The sequence below is a fragment of the Lepisosteus platostomus genome, chromosome 5 (assembly GCF_059453375.1).
Source record: "Lepisosteus platostomus isolate fLepPlt1 chromosome 5, fLepPlt1.hap1, whole genome shotgun sequence".
NCBI lineage: Eukaryota > Metazoa > Chordata > Actinopteri > Semionotiformes > Lepisosteidae > Lepisosteus > Lepisosteus platostomus.
Genome location: NC_142615.1, coordinates 64,679,447 through 64,694,895, shown reverse-complemented (window position 1 = coordinate 64,694,895; position 15,449 = coordinate 64,679,447). Strand labels below are relative to the sequence as shown.

The window sequence follows — 15,449 nt, the reverse complement described above, 5'->3', positions numbered from 1 at the left end:
GTGACGGTCCTGGTCTTGTCCAGAGTGTCTGTCAGTGCCCAGGTCAGACAGTCCTGCTCTAGTAATGCCAGGCTGTGACAGTGCTGGTCTTGTCCAGAGTGTGTGTCAGTGTTCAGGTCAGACAGTCCTGTTTCAGCAGCACCAGGCTATAGGGAATCTTTTCTTTGAGTCTAGGACATGTCGTTCTGCTTCTGTGAATTTGGTGATAAGGATCAGTTTTTCCTTCTGTATTTATTAATTCTACAGTCCTAGATACACTTGGAACCATGAATTGGAAGAAGCAGTTAGAAAATGGATGGATGGATTTGTGATCAGTTTCTATTTTTACTTATTCTACAGTTGAATGTGTTCCACAGGTGGCATCTTCAGCACTGTGATTATTGGTATGAACATGTGGAACAGCTGGAATGATGCTGATAGTTTGATTTGTAATATTCCACAAACTGATAAATTTAGTGTCTCTGATTTTTGTATCTTGCATTTGCCCCAGTGTACAGATAATAATGCACTGAACACCTTCTTTAGAGGCAAATGCTAGAGCACAGAGGTGGAGATTGATGATTTAGAGTCTTAACATTCATCTACAATTATTAGATGTACATGTATCTACATTATTTCCAGAGGAAAGGAATCAATTTTACAATCTGTAAAAAAGTTCAGCCCCAAAATATTTTATGGTTAAACTTTTTGAAGTTGACCTTTCAGATTTTTTTCCGACTCTCCTCTCTTTCATTTAATTTTTATTTATGTCCTATTATCTACTGTTTTTATCTATATCTATCCTATTATCTATATTCTTATTGAAAGCACTCTGTATTATTGTACAATTGATTGTAATAGTGTATGTATTTCTAAAATGTAATTTTCTATGCCTAATTATAGGTGTAAATATATTTATGAATGAAACAATAGGAAGTCAAGATTTAAATTGAGAATCTATGATATCTGTTTTTCACATTAAGTTAATTTATTTTCATAGGGTAGTAAGTTTAATTCTCACAGGCACCAGGTTCAGTGACAGTGAGCAATGAGCTGCACTATGAGAGATTACCTGCTCAGACTGACAGCCTGTAGTTCTCTATTGCAGGTTTTGTGAGGCTGGTGAATTGACACAGTCTCTGCTCTGGGAGAGTGGAGGTGAATCTCAAGAACACCTGGACCTCAGTGTGCGACTCTGACTTTGACTGGCAGGATGCAGAGGTTGTCTGTCGGGAGCTGGACTGTGGGGCTCCTTCAGTGATACACAGAGGCGCTCATTTCGGACAGGGCCAGGGTCCAGTCGGGTCAGAGCAGTTCCAGTGTAGAGGACAAGAGTCCAAGCTACAGCACTGCCCCACTGCAGCCAGGCCAGAGCAGAGCTGCTCCCAGAACAGAGCTGTGGGTCTGACTTGTACAGGTAAGATTGTCACACTGTTTTCACTCATGGAAATAATCGTTATAGAGTCATAAATGATACATATTGTGATTGGGTGATCTCTGTTATAGACTGAGTGATCTCCTGAGGAGAGTGGGTGATCTCCTGAGGAGTGTCAAGTGGGACAGCATGCAATCGGCAGGTTCTAGGCAGGGTCCCAAGCACACACCCCACACACCAGACTTAATTTAAACCAGTGATTTATTAGCTGGAACTTACAGTATATGACCTGGACCTGGCACAGTAGACATAGGAGTTGTTTTTGAGGATGTCGGTTGGCTGTGTTGGTGTTCCGATCGGCACCCGGTGTGGAACTGCTAGGGGAAGAAAATAACACAGGTGGTTCAGCGTAAGAACTGAGGGGATGGTGCTTTCTGCCTGGGCTGTTCTGTGAAACGTGTATCTACAGCCTGTGCAATGGAGAAAACTGCCCTTCAGCCTTGAGGCTGGGAAAACGAATCAGCCTAGGCTGTGCCAAAGCCTGTTTTAATAGCAGCAGCCTACCCTACAGCCCACTCAGACTGTGTGGGAAAAAAGTACAGTTAGCAGGTAGTAGGTAGATTTTTCAATTGTAACAAAGCTCCTCACCAATGAAGCTAGGAAAAGTAAGGTAAACAGCCAGTGTGATGGCAAGGACTGTTACAGAAATATCAACGCTATTCTTCAGGCCTAAGACTGGAATTGTAGAGATGAAAATATAAGTGAAAACCTTCATCTTGGGGACGGTTTATTAATACTTTATTTCAATATGTGCCAGGCTGAGGCAATTATTGGGGAATTTTTCTGTCTTCTCCAAGTCCATCCTGGTTTTATGTGGCCTAGAGCAGGGTGCTAATTGTCTCCTATGAGCTGCAAATCGTTATCTTACGTATGGGGAAAACTTGGAAAAATGAGTCCCCAGGGAAAGTAGCACCCTTTGAAGAAACAATCCCTTATGGCATCACAATATCTGTCCTTATTCTATGCCTGCTATTGGTTTCTCACTCACTATGTGCTGGATCTTATAGTTTTTTTCACTGTATTGGTACTTTAATTTGTTGTATTTCTTGTGGCCTGCTGTGGTGTCATGCTGGTGAAGTTCTCTCCTATCTGCAGGATACACAGGGTTCAGGCTGGCGAACGGCTCTGACTCCTGCTCTGGCCGAGTGGAGTTACAGTGGCTCTTCAGGGACTGGGGGACAGTGTGTGACCTGTACTGGGATCTGAGAGATGCCAGGGCTCTCTGCCAGCAGCTGGGCTGTGGAGAGGCTGTAGCAGCACCAGGACAGGCCTGGTTTGGACAGGGCAGTGGACCAGTAAGGGCTGATGTGTTTGAGTGCAAGGGCAATGAGAGCCGTCTCTCACACTGCGCTGTCTCTACATGGGGGAGAGCAGGGTGCTCTCATGGACAGGACGCAGGAGTCATCTGCTCTGGTGAGAATCGTGTATTTAAAACACAGTGACACTCCCTCTGCTTACACACAGAAGCACACTGTTTTCATTATTGAATATCTGCTCTGTTACACACTCCCAGTTATGTAAGAGATGCAAAGATGAAAACACATATTCCTTAAAATGTGAGTGTGTTTTAAACATGTCATATCTATCTCAAATATTCCCTAAGGTGTTATTAGGTTGTTATTTTCTTTCTGATGGACAGATGCACAAATACACTGAGGACTAAAGCTCAGTTTAATATTTATGTTGATATCAATGCTCTAAAAGATTAAAGAAAGTTCTGTACCTCAGTATCCTGTAATTAACATCTGACCTGCTTAATTAGTTTAATTAATAGAGCCCAATTAAACAGGAGCCTGAAAAGAAAGTGAGTCTCAGAAAGTCAAAGTTTACAGATGTTATGTGCAGTTGAGCCCCACACACAGCTGACATTCCACTGGTGAAACATCACTCCTGTGGACAGAAATGAGCTCCTTTCTTCTCTTTTACAGACTCAAATATGACCAGAGATTCACCTGGAGCAGGTAAAGAGAGAATGAGGACTGTCTTAATCACATCTGTTTTATTTGTAGTTTCATTTCTGGTGTTAAATTGCTCCTCTCACACAAGGTTAACAGTCTGATTTCTCTCTCTCTGTTTGTTTCACAGACTTCCTTTCTTCAGCTCTTCCCTCTTCCAAAACACCAGGTATGAATAAGCCCCTGTTCTGTATCTCCAGGGCTCTCAGTGTGTGCTGATGTCTCTGTTGCTCAGTGGAATCCCAGATCAGTCAGTGAGGCAACAGCTGTGTGTGTGCAGTTTTTTCTGTGTGTCACAAACACACTCGGGTCTTTGGGATCTACAGGAAACACATCTATCTGAATAATGCAATTTGACACTGGTGGAGCTATTGTCTCTATGCCCAACAGTGGGTCAGAAAAAATAACTTATCTGGTATACTGTTTATGAACAATGTGGAATATGTTAAACTTACTGTATATATTAAATATATATATATAATATTATATATATATACTGCTTATGAACAATTTGTTACAGTAAGTGTATATATTAAATTAATCAAAAGTCAAGAAACACTGTACTTGAACTGTATCTGCTGTGCCTAGTGGGCCAACTTGTAACAGGAGGTCATGGTGATCTCTTAGAACTCCTGATCTCTGACCCCTGACCTCTAATTTTCTGGTCCTAGATCAGCTGTCCCTCAGGCTGGTTGGTGCAGGAGGTGACTGTGCTGGGAGGCTGGAGGTTTATCACAGGGGATCCTGGGGGACAGTCTGCGATGACTCCTGGGACCTGGCAGACTCTCAGGTGGTATGCAGACAGCTCCAGTGTGGGACGGTCCTCAGTGCCCCAGTGCCGGCCTCCTTCAGCCAGGGAACTGGACCCATCTGGCTGGACGAGGTGGGCTGTCTGGGGAATGAGTCGTCCCTGGGGGAGTGTCCCTCAGCATGGTGGGGACAGCATGACTGTGGACACAAGGAGGATGTGAGAATCCTGTGTTCAGGTAGGGGAGATCATTAAAATTACAATGATTCATATTCTTTAATCCCACATTGTGGATATGGCTTGCATCTAGAGTGCCTAGATATGTTTGACTTGTGAGGATGTGAGAATCTTGTGTTCAGTAAGTTAGTTAAGTAAAATAATCCATATTCTTAAATTCCACGTTGTGGATATGGTTTGCATCTGGAGTGCTTAAATACATCTTGTTGAGGAAAAGACTGAGCTGGATGCAGAATTAATTTTAAAATAAATATTGATATTTATGATACAGTTGTGAATGCACATATTCACATCCCAGCAAAAATAAATAAAGAGAGAAAGAAACTCAAGATAAATTCTACTTTCATGCCTCAGTCTCTTAGTTGTGCTGCTGCTGAATAGCCAAGCTGATCAGAATTACATTTTGGGTCAGAACCTGATCATGTAATAGGATTTTAAAGCTCTGTGTGATACACTGTCCAGGTTCTGAATGAACAGAACCACACAGTCACCTTCATGTCAACTGTGTTATTGTACAGCTGTCCTTGCTTCATTACGTGAGTCAGTTATAACTGGATTAGTACGGGAAATGAGACTGGTTGCTGTTCACATTGTTTGCTGGTTGTTTCTTACCAGTTCAGATTGAAAAGTTGGGCTGTCTTGCCAGGGTTTGTTTCCTTTGACTTTCCCTGCTGTCTTGGCAGATCACACTCTCCTGAGACTGTCTGCAGGCTGTTCAGGACAGGCAGAGGTTTACTACAATGGCACCTGGGGCAGTGTGTGTCAGAACGGCATGACTGACTCCATAGCCGCAGTGATCTGTAAACAGCTGGGCTGTGGAGACAAGGGCACCATCAGTGAGATAAACTCCAGGCTGAGCCCTGATCCCAGATGGCTGGACTTTGTCTCCTGTCGCAAACACGACTCCACCCTGTGGCAGTGTCCCTCCTTCCCCTGGGGTCAGAATGACTGCACAGACCGAGAAGTGGCTAACATCACCTGCTCAGGTACAGAGGGAAGAGTAATGCTCTGTAAATTAGTGTTTTGCCATATTTAGAACAGACAAAAGCTTTAAACTGAATTCTTAGTAATTTATCTCCAAACATGTATAAAATTAAATAATTATTATTAATCTTTGAAGGTCCTAGAAAAGAAGCTGACAGAAGCACTCCAGCCCCTCAGGAAGAGCAGCCTCAGCAGCACTGCCCAGGTGAGTTCAGTGTGTAAAACAGTCAGAGACACTGCAGCCCTGAGCTGAGGAACAGTAACCATACAGCTCTCTTCTAGAGCCATTCAATACCTCACTAACCTCTACTACAGTCACTGAGCTGAAGACACTCAGTAACCTCTCTGCTCTCGTCTACAGTCACAGATCTAATGACACTCGTTAACCTTTCTGTTGGCTTTCAGTCCCACTGGCTCTGCGCCTGGCTGGAGGCACTAACTGCTCTGGCCGGGTGGAGCTGCGGTACGAGGGCTCCTGGGGGACAGTCTGTGACGACTCCTGGGGCCTGCAGAATGCCCAGGTGGTCTGCAGACAGCTGGGCTGTGGGGACGCAGTGAGTGCAGCAATAGAGGCCTCATTCGGACCAGGAAACGGCGCCATCTGGCTGGACGAGGTGAACTGCACAGGCAGTGAACTTCACCTGTGGGACTGCTGTCACTCTGGACTGAATCAGAGCGACTGTCGACACAAGGAGGATGCAGGGGTTACCTGTACAGGTGAGGAGAGTCTTAGAACTGTAGATGAACAAGGTAGCAGATCAATGGAGAAGTTAGACTGATGTTACCCATACTCTATCACTGCTTAATATCTAACTAATCCAACTAAGATCATCAGTCACAAGATTTGGATGTTTTAAAGCCATGTGTATGTGAACAACACTAGGCTTTAATTCTGAACAAGACACCATTCATCCAGCAATCCTAGATTTGACCTCAAGGAACAAATGTAAAGATTTTTTTTTTATTAAGACCACTCTGGATTCAACTTGCTTTAAAACCAAAGACAAAATAATGACAGTTCTCCTATCTCTTTTACAGATTTGTCAGAGACAACAGCCAGTCCAGCAACAGCTACAGGTGAACAGAAATCCTCCTTGTCATTGATAACTCCTGTCTTTCTGTCTCTTCAGATTCCCAGTGTTGTTGTAGTGTCTCCTCTCCTCCTTGAGTGTGAAGATCAGTGTCTCTTCAGATTCCCAGTGTTGTTGTAGTGTCTCCTCTCCTCTCTCAGAGTGAAGATCAGTGTCTCTTCAGATTCCCAGTGTAGCTGTAGTGTCTCCTCTCCTCCTTGAGTCTGAAGATCAGTGTCTCTTCAGATTCCCAGTGTAGCTGTAGTGGCTCCTCTCCTCTCTCAGAGTGAAGATCAGTGTTTTCAGATTTCCAGTGTAGATCTTGTGCTAGTGTCCTCTCTTTCCACACTGATTTAGTGACAGTCCTGATGGGTTAGATTGGGAATCCTTAACTGTTCTTCATTGATCTTGGGTTCACCCTGAAGCCATGAGAGCCACACATCGGAACAGGAGGAGAACAGGACATGTGTCGAAGTGTATATGAGCCCAAGAGCACCTCTCCTGATCCCTGACCAACCAATCATCCATTGTCTCCCCCTCCCTCAGGCAGCACCAGGACAACACCCCAGACACAGCCGCTGGGAGGCCTGTCTGTCTCGCCCCTGGTCCTCCTGCTGCTGGGGGCTCTGCTCTTCGTGGTGCTGGCCCTGTTAGTGGGGCAGCTGATCCAGAACAGGAATCTGAGGAAAGGTAGGGAGGGAACTCTCCATCCACATAGTGACCTCTAGTGGTCAGTTCTGTCACTCACATGGAACTTATATTTACATAATTACCTTGAGGAAGAATTCAATTCAATTCAATTCAACTTTATTGTCATTAAACTTACACAGGTGCATAGTATAATGAAAAGTGTTTCTCATTAGTCACTCAGGTGCAGTATATAAATAGGACAGAAGATGAGACAATAGACAGTTACACAATAGCAATAATAGTAACATGTAATAACATAACATAAATAACATGTAATCAAGTAATCGAAAACTGTGCAAAATTCCGCAGAGAAAATTTAACAGGACAAAAACAGTGCAAGGTAATTCTTGGAACAGTGCAAAAAAACAGTGGTTAAAAGTAGTGTGGTTAATTAATATTGAATATTATTATGCCTGTTACAATTTTACTGGGCTATCGAGGGGACAGTACAATTTTGGCTTACGTGTGTGTGGTGGTGTAGGAGTACAGTGGTTGTGGGTACAGGAGGATGTTAGGAGAGATCATAATAAGGTGGAAGGGAGTGGGGGCGTCACCAACTTGACAGCTCTGGGGAAGAAGCTATTTTGGAGTCTAGTTGTGTGCGACTGGAGTGACCGGAACCTTCTGCCAGATGGTAGGGGAACAAACTAGTTATGACCGGGGTGAGTGGGGTCAGACATAATTTTGGTGGCTTTTTTCAGACTCCTGGTGTTGTATATTTCCTGGATGGATGGTAAGGCATTGCCGACGATGTGTTGGGCAGTTTTGACCACCCGCTGTAGTGCCTTACGGTCGGATGCGGTGCAGTTGCCGTACCAGACTGTGATGCAGCTGGTCAGTATGCTCTCCACCGTACATCTGTAGAAGTTGGTGAGGATCTGTGGATGTAGGTGTATTTTCTTCAGCCTTCTCAGGAAGTACAGCCGCTGTTGTGCCTTCTTGATGAGACTGGAGGTGTTCAGTGTCCATGTAAGGTCCTTAGAGATGTGAACGCCTAGGAATTTGAAGTTATTCACCATCTCCACCGCAGACCCTTCTATGTAGATGGGGGAGTGAACTTTTCCTTGTCTTCTGAAGTCAACAATCAGCTCTTTGGTTTTGCTGATGTTGAGACATAGGTTGTTGGTTCGGCACCAGTCTGCGAGTTGTTTTATCTCCTCTCTGTAGGCAGCCTCATCGTTGTCAGTGATCAGGCCCACGACTGTGGTATTGTCAGCATACTTGGTGATGGTGTTTGTGCTGAACTAAGCAGTACAGTCGTGGGTGAACAGGGAGTAGAGCAGTGGGCTGAGCACACAGCCTTGAGGGGCACCGGCTGTGCCCTGGTAGAGACCTGGTAGAGAAAACCATTTAAAGTTTAAAAAAGATTATCAACAATTACAGATGGAGATATCAGGAAATTTGCAAATCCAGAAGCATAACATTTATGTGCTGTAATGTCCAAAGAAGGTTTAGTAGTCAATGTTTGATCTTGTACTCCTCTCCCTGCATGTTAACCCTGAGTGTCTATTTTCTCACACAGCCCTATCTAAGGGAGCACTCGCCCCCTATCATGATGCCGTTTACGAGGAAATAGAGTACAAACTGGCCAGAGAGGGAACCTACAGCGCCCCCAGGAGAGGTGAGTGGAGAGAGTCTTCAGGAGTGATTAGTCTCCATCTTCTGAGGAAGATCTGAGGACTTAACACTTGTAGAAAATCTCACCATACTGGTTTTAAATGTGTAGAGTTTTCTTTCTCAACTGCTGTCAAAGTAAGTGAAGAAAAGCATCATAAACTCTGTGTTTCTGTTGACAACCTGGCTTCTCTCCCAGTAAGAGACAGTGCTGACTGACTGTAGGATTGTTTTTTCTCAACTGGTGTCAAAGTAACTGACACCACAGTTCACAGTTCCTGATCTGCCTTATACACACAAACTCTGAGATACTGTTCACACCCTGCCTTCTTCCACAGCCAGTGGAAGACAATGAGTCTGCTGTCTGACTGCAGGTAATATTGATCTGTCCTCCTGTTCACAGGGAGATTCCTCTCTGACGAGCTGCCCTCTGGATACGATGATGTGGAGGACAGTGAGGGAGACCCAGTACCAGGTGAGGGGAGATGGAGTCAAGGGGCTCAGTGTGGGAGTGAGGAGGTCTTCAGTCCAGTACTCACTCTCACCTCAAACCAGGCTGACGTTTAGAGAACTTATGTAGAAAATCCTGAATTATATAAATATAACCCCACGTGTTTCTTCAGTGTTGCCTCACACTAGCCTTATCTCAGTGTAGTGGTTTGATGGGTTTACTGAGACAATTATTAATTGTAGCAGTAATCACGAGGTTGTTCGTTGGGGCTTTTAGAAAATCAATCGTCAGAACAACTAACAACGCACACACACGGGTTCAATACACGGGATACATTTCTTAATATAAACTGTGCACCAAACATATACTAGTCTGCCTGGATACGAGCGGCAGACCTTACTGTGAGGGTTATCAATATACAAGGTATATAATCTCGAAGAGATGCAAACACAAAGAGATACACAATAGAGAATATATGTCAATATATATCGTTCGGTTACCAAATCGCTAATCAGTGTTATTAACCACTGTTACTTTAAACTCGGAAGTAAATACATTACGCATGAATTAAATTGATAACAACTTGTGTTGAGGTACAATTGAATTCTCGAGACACAATGTAGAACATGGGGTTTACTTATCCACTGTGTATGGATTTGGAATTTCCCGGCATGAACACCAAACCAGCTGACAGGCTCTGTTGCAGCCTCGGTTCCAGCGGTTGTCCAATGGGCGTTGTGTCGGCGTCCTCTGGCTACCGGCCAACCAGTCAAGGTGCAGCTCGGAGTAGGACGGGCGGAGGAATCTGACTGCGGTGCGCAGGGCAGTCGTTGCTCCGAGGGGATCTACCAGCAGTCCGGCTGGCTAGTAGAAAGTCTCTATGCACAGAGTGTGACTGCGAGTCCTCACAAGTCACTCTTTTGCCTGGGAAGAAGCTGGTTCGTTCCCGGTCCAGCGCTGCTTCTGAATAAGCTATTCAGGTTGTCGACGAGGGTCCAACTGTAGGCTGCCGTTGATCAAGCGCAGCATTCACGTTGGTAGAATTCTGAGTACGTACGGGATCCTCGGCCTCGCGCTTAGAACAAAGTCCAAGTCCTTTTGCAGACAACAGCAGTTGTCACGTGATTGTCTCTGAGGATGCGCGAAAATGGCCAAGGAGAGCTCCGATCTGAGCTTGCGCTCCCTTTTTGATCAAGACCCAGATGTGTGCTGATTGGTTGAGAGTTTGGCGGGCATTGGAGACCCACGTGGTATTACCACGCCCTGCCAGTCCCTGATTGGTTGGTCAAGGTGAGATATGAGTCACTTACTCTTGACACTTAGGAATGCAGTCCAGATGTCCATTCGGCACTCCCTCGACTGATAGGCGCCAATGGTTGACCATTGATCATGATAGCCAGGCTTAGCTAATTGCATCCCCGTCTGGGAGCTTGTTTCTTATCAAAAGAAAACATCTTAAATCAGCCTGCATGAATTCTTTCTCTGTGGCTGCACCACAGAGATGGAGGGTGAGATGGGGCCTACTTTAGGAGCATACCAACGCTTAATTCTGTCTTATTAACAAGCATTGCCGCTACATCAGCAAATCATAGATGCCGAGCAAAACTAGACCTGGTCAATACTGGGGTGCTCTCATTAGTTTTGATAGAAAAGGAGACTGCGGAACAGCATGCTGTAAAAACGGCCTTTCAGATCAGATTAATCAGCGACCCTAGAGTTTTGGCTTAACTATACACCACAAAACATTTAAAATCACACTTTCCAATTACTTTGCAGCTCTATGGTCAAAGTAAGTCTGAGTCCTGAAGTGTAAATTCTCTGTCTCTCTGTGTGGTTCAGGAGACTCGATAACCTCTCTGAAAGAAGAGATCCCAGAGTACTATGATGATGCTGTAACTGTACCTCAGAGTCCAGATGCCTTGTCAGGTGGGTTATTTCAGTCCAATCACATGGGGAAACTCTGCACCAATCCCACAGAGTCTGAATCTCTCTACTCTTTCTTGGATCTAAGCCTCTGAATACGGAGTCTGTACTATTCTGTACCAGTTACATGAATCTGACTCTCTCTCTGTGATCTCAGCCCTGCACACTCAGTCTGGGTCACTGCTGCCAGTGTCCGGCTACTCTTCAGTATCTCATAGGGTTCACATCACCACCCTCTCTGTCCAAATACAGCCAAACTTTCTCTGCCCTGTTTTCCTTCAACATCTTATTTGAAAATCTAGGAATTGTTTTACATTTATTACAGTTGTGAATAGGACTCGAAATCAGGTTCCCCCTGATCTCCTGTACTTAGAGCCTGGAGTTTTAGATCCTGTGTGATGTTCAGTTAATCAGTGTGTTCTGATGAGCTCCAGCAGTCCTGTGCTCTAGATAACTCAATGTGCTGATGTGTGACAGTGAAGCTGTGCTCTGTGTGCTTTAGGAAAGCTGATGTCCTCTGTGAAAGAAGAGGCCCCTGAGTACTATGATGATGCCATCACTGTGCCCCAGAGTCCAGACACTGTGTCAGGTGAGTTATTATAAATAAGACTAAGGAGTACCCCCTGTACCAGCCCACAGTAGCCTTTGTCATTAGAAATTAGTCTCAACCTAATTTCATATCTTCAAATAAACACTACCTAGAAGAGAAGAGGTCTCTGACAGGCCAGTCTGTGTCAGAATGACAGAGCCATTACTGACCTGCTCTTCTGTTCACAGGGAGACTCCTCTCTGATGAGACACCCTCTGGGTACAGTGATGTGTTCAGCAGTGAGGAAGACCCCACTTCAGGTAAAAGTACAGCCAGGGGGCTCAGTGTGGGTTAGGTATTTCAGGGATGGGAAAGATAATCCATCTCTGTTGCACTGTCATCCAAGACAGGGGGGAATCAGGCATTTTGCAGTAGCAGTAGCTTCACTCTGTCATGTCCTACAAGGATCAATAACAGCCAATAAAGACTGAGTGACCTGAATTGTACAAAGTTAGATCACAAAGATCACAGTGTCACTGAAACCCACCTACTGACACACCTAGCCAATCAGATTTAAATTAATTTAAATTGATCAGCAGCTTTAGATTCCCCAAGACCAGGAATTCTGTTCTCTGACTGCAGAGAGAATTACTAGGCTCAGAAATTATTAGGTCTTCCTCACTGTGGTTTTAGATCATTGATACTTCATAAGTATAAGTTAATTCTACACTGAATCATCAATTCTTCCAAAAAGATACAATTTAATTAAAAAAACCTATTAAACGCTTTTGAGTACAATATTGTAACATCTATTCTGTATACTATAACTGTTAGCCCACTAATAGCCATTGATATCAAAGCAGAGTACTTCTCAGATACAGTATGTTCTATTATGCTTATTGTTTGTTATGCAAATTATGATTATATCAATAAATTGTATATTGTCTGGTTAGAATACATGTGTGAGACTATAGATTATTATGTTTGATTAGTTCCTAAAAGTCTACAAGTACTCTCAAAATATACTGCTATAATTTCTTATTGTTACAGAAAATTAAAATCCCCATTCACTACACTATTGTGACTATGTAAGTGTTTTAAAAAATCTAGGTACACCTGGGTAATGTCATCAATTCCAATTCCAATTACAGTACATGGCTAGGGGCTGCAAAGCAAGGAGATGTTTGCTGAGATGCTGAGGTGTGAGATTCAGAGATCAAAGCAACCATAAAGTTCTGGTTAAATGATTGTCAATCAACTGTCAATGATAGAAGGCGAGAGCTACTTCTTGCTTCTACTACTTGTCCAGATCAACTGGAAAGACCGGACTGGAGTTTAGTCTTTGAACCTCATAAAGAGAGCTTGCCTTTCTGTTGTTTTTAGAAACTTTTATTTCTTTTTTATATAATCCCTTAGTTAAAAAGTGCCTCTCCTGGCTAGTGGGAGCATCTTTAGAACAGGGAGATAGGTTCCCATTCATTTTGTAGCAATTGGGTTCACAAAGAAAGAGATTTAACTGTAGGTTGTAATGTCTTTGGTTTAGAAGGTTTGGTTTATCTCTTTCTTTTATGTAGGTGTTCTGTAAAAGCTGAATACTTGGTAGCAGTTTGAGGATTTTCTGGGTGTTTAGGATGTAGGTGTCTAAAACACCTTGTTAGCAAATTTGTAATTGCGTGTTGTATGTTTATGTTGTGTGTAGTGTTGTTAACAAATATTTAACTAATTGTCTGAACTATTACTTTTTTCAATAAAGCTGTTCCAAAGAACAAATCTCTTATGTGCCTTTAACTATACCAAATGCTTGGGTATATTCTTGGCAAAATCTTTAAAAGTAGGGGGTTATGATTAATTTATTTTTTAATTTATCTACTCAGTCATTTTTGATATTCACAATTTTCATAATCCTAATATGTAACAATATTATTTCAATAACTGGCTCATTTGACAAATCATGAGTCTGTCTCTCTGTCAGGTGTCCTCCAGCCTGGCCCTGGAGTGGACAGGGTCCTGCCCACACTGCCCTCTGAAGAAGGAGCCCCTGCCCCTGATAGGACTGACTACGATGATGTTGGGGATGACTCTCAGGGAGAGGATGGGCGCTGTGAGACTGACAGAGCTGTCTGGGAGAACCTCCTCCAGCAGGTCTAGACACAGAAGAGCTTCACCAACAGAGTCACACAGTCTTACAACAGTTCTGAGCACTGAGACTGTCTGTGACCTGAGCCCACTTCACTCCACTGCTTCCACACTGACACTGTCTGTCACCTGAGAGCTCTGACCAGTGAGTCACTGTCCTCATTGACTTTGTCTACAGGACCTGCAGTTTGTGTTTTAAAACAGGGAGACCTTAAAGTTCCCTATTCCATTCAGTCTTTTTTTCTTGTACAATATGATATGTTTCTGAAATAAAACTATTAATTGATATAGAATTCTGAATGTAAGATTTCTGATGTGCAGAAATGTATAGACATTTTCTTAACGTTTCCTTTTTAAAAATAAACTTTTTAAAACCATTTTGTCATTCATTTGTAATTTCTTAATTTTGTACAATTAAAGACTTTTAATTAAATATATAAGGAACCTTTGGCCACTCACAATGATAAAATCAACCCCAGAAGGAGAGAATGCCTAAATGTTTGTGATCAATTCATAAGTATGATTTAATCCACACAAGGAACAAAATGCACTGTCGACAGAACCAGATACAACACAACCAAAGAGACAACCTGGCTGTTATTTACATTCCCTTCAAATCAAAAGGTTAAGATAGATAGATACTTTATTGATCCCATGAGAAGAAATTGCATCTATCTATCTAAGACTCCTTGTCCTGCCTTCAGGAGCTGCTCAATTTAAAACGCAGCATCCCACAGCACTAGAGACACCCCAATATTCACTTTATACTGCACCTCAAACCATAGGTATTTTATAGCACCCAGATTGACCAGTACAGAGCACTAGATACAGTAAAACATCTTCATATTTGAAAGAAATGTGAGTGTTATGCACATTTCAAGCTACAACAAGTAAACATTTGAGTACCTAAGTCAATATACCTGGAATGATCAATAATGACCAACATCGGCAACTTCCAAGAAAATCATTTTCACTCATTGAATTTGATCTTCATACTCACCTTGCATTCTCAGCTATAATACTTCAAAATTATACTGCAGATTTGGTGGAAAACTTCACAAATCTGTACAATTGTATTTTAATATCTTGGTATATGTACCTTCATTTTAATATACATGTAAGCATAAATGCTGTTCAGTATATTGTACTTTTGTTGAACTTTTTAAAACATTTTACCTGAAGATGCAAGGACTGTTATATCTTGTGATACATGCAAGACATCTGTAAAAGAAGGTGACATTTTAATAAAATTGGTGATTAAAAGAAAACCACAACTTGTATGATATTATCCCTCGATATGGAAGATCAATTGAAGGATTTGAAGAAACTATCAAAGAAACAACAGCGATACCAGATGATTTGGGTTTTTAACCAATGATTACACCTCAATAATCAATTCGTCCTCAAAAAAAGAAGAGACAGGCATGTTTTGAGCCTCATAATGATCCTCTTCTGGATCCACAAGAAACGTGTTTTGGATGTACTTATAACTTCCATCGAAGAGAGATCTCATCAGTTGCATGCAATTGAAACTTTTGACTTTTTGGATGGTATTGAAAATATTTGTTTTAAATAAAATAAACAATTTTCCAACGAAGATCTCACGAAGGATTGCCAGGATCTATTCTTAGCGTTTGGTAGTGATAACACTGCTGATATTGATGGAGTAGAAACGTACGAGTGGAGTAGAAACGTACG

General features: G+C 42.7%; 1 long non-coding RNA gene and 1 pseudogene across 1 annotated transcript in view; both read left to right on the top strand.

Moving 5' to 3' along the window:
• Positions 1 to 15,449, top strand: part of LOC148671272 (uncharacterized) — a 170,859-nt gene that overhangs the window by 117,637 nt on the left and 37,773 nt on the right. The gene's annotated exons all lie outside the window — the stretch shown is intronic.
• LOC148671277 (antigen WC1.1-like) lies at positions 3,351 to 14,128 on the top strand (annotated as a pseudogene).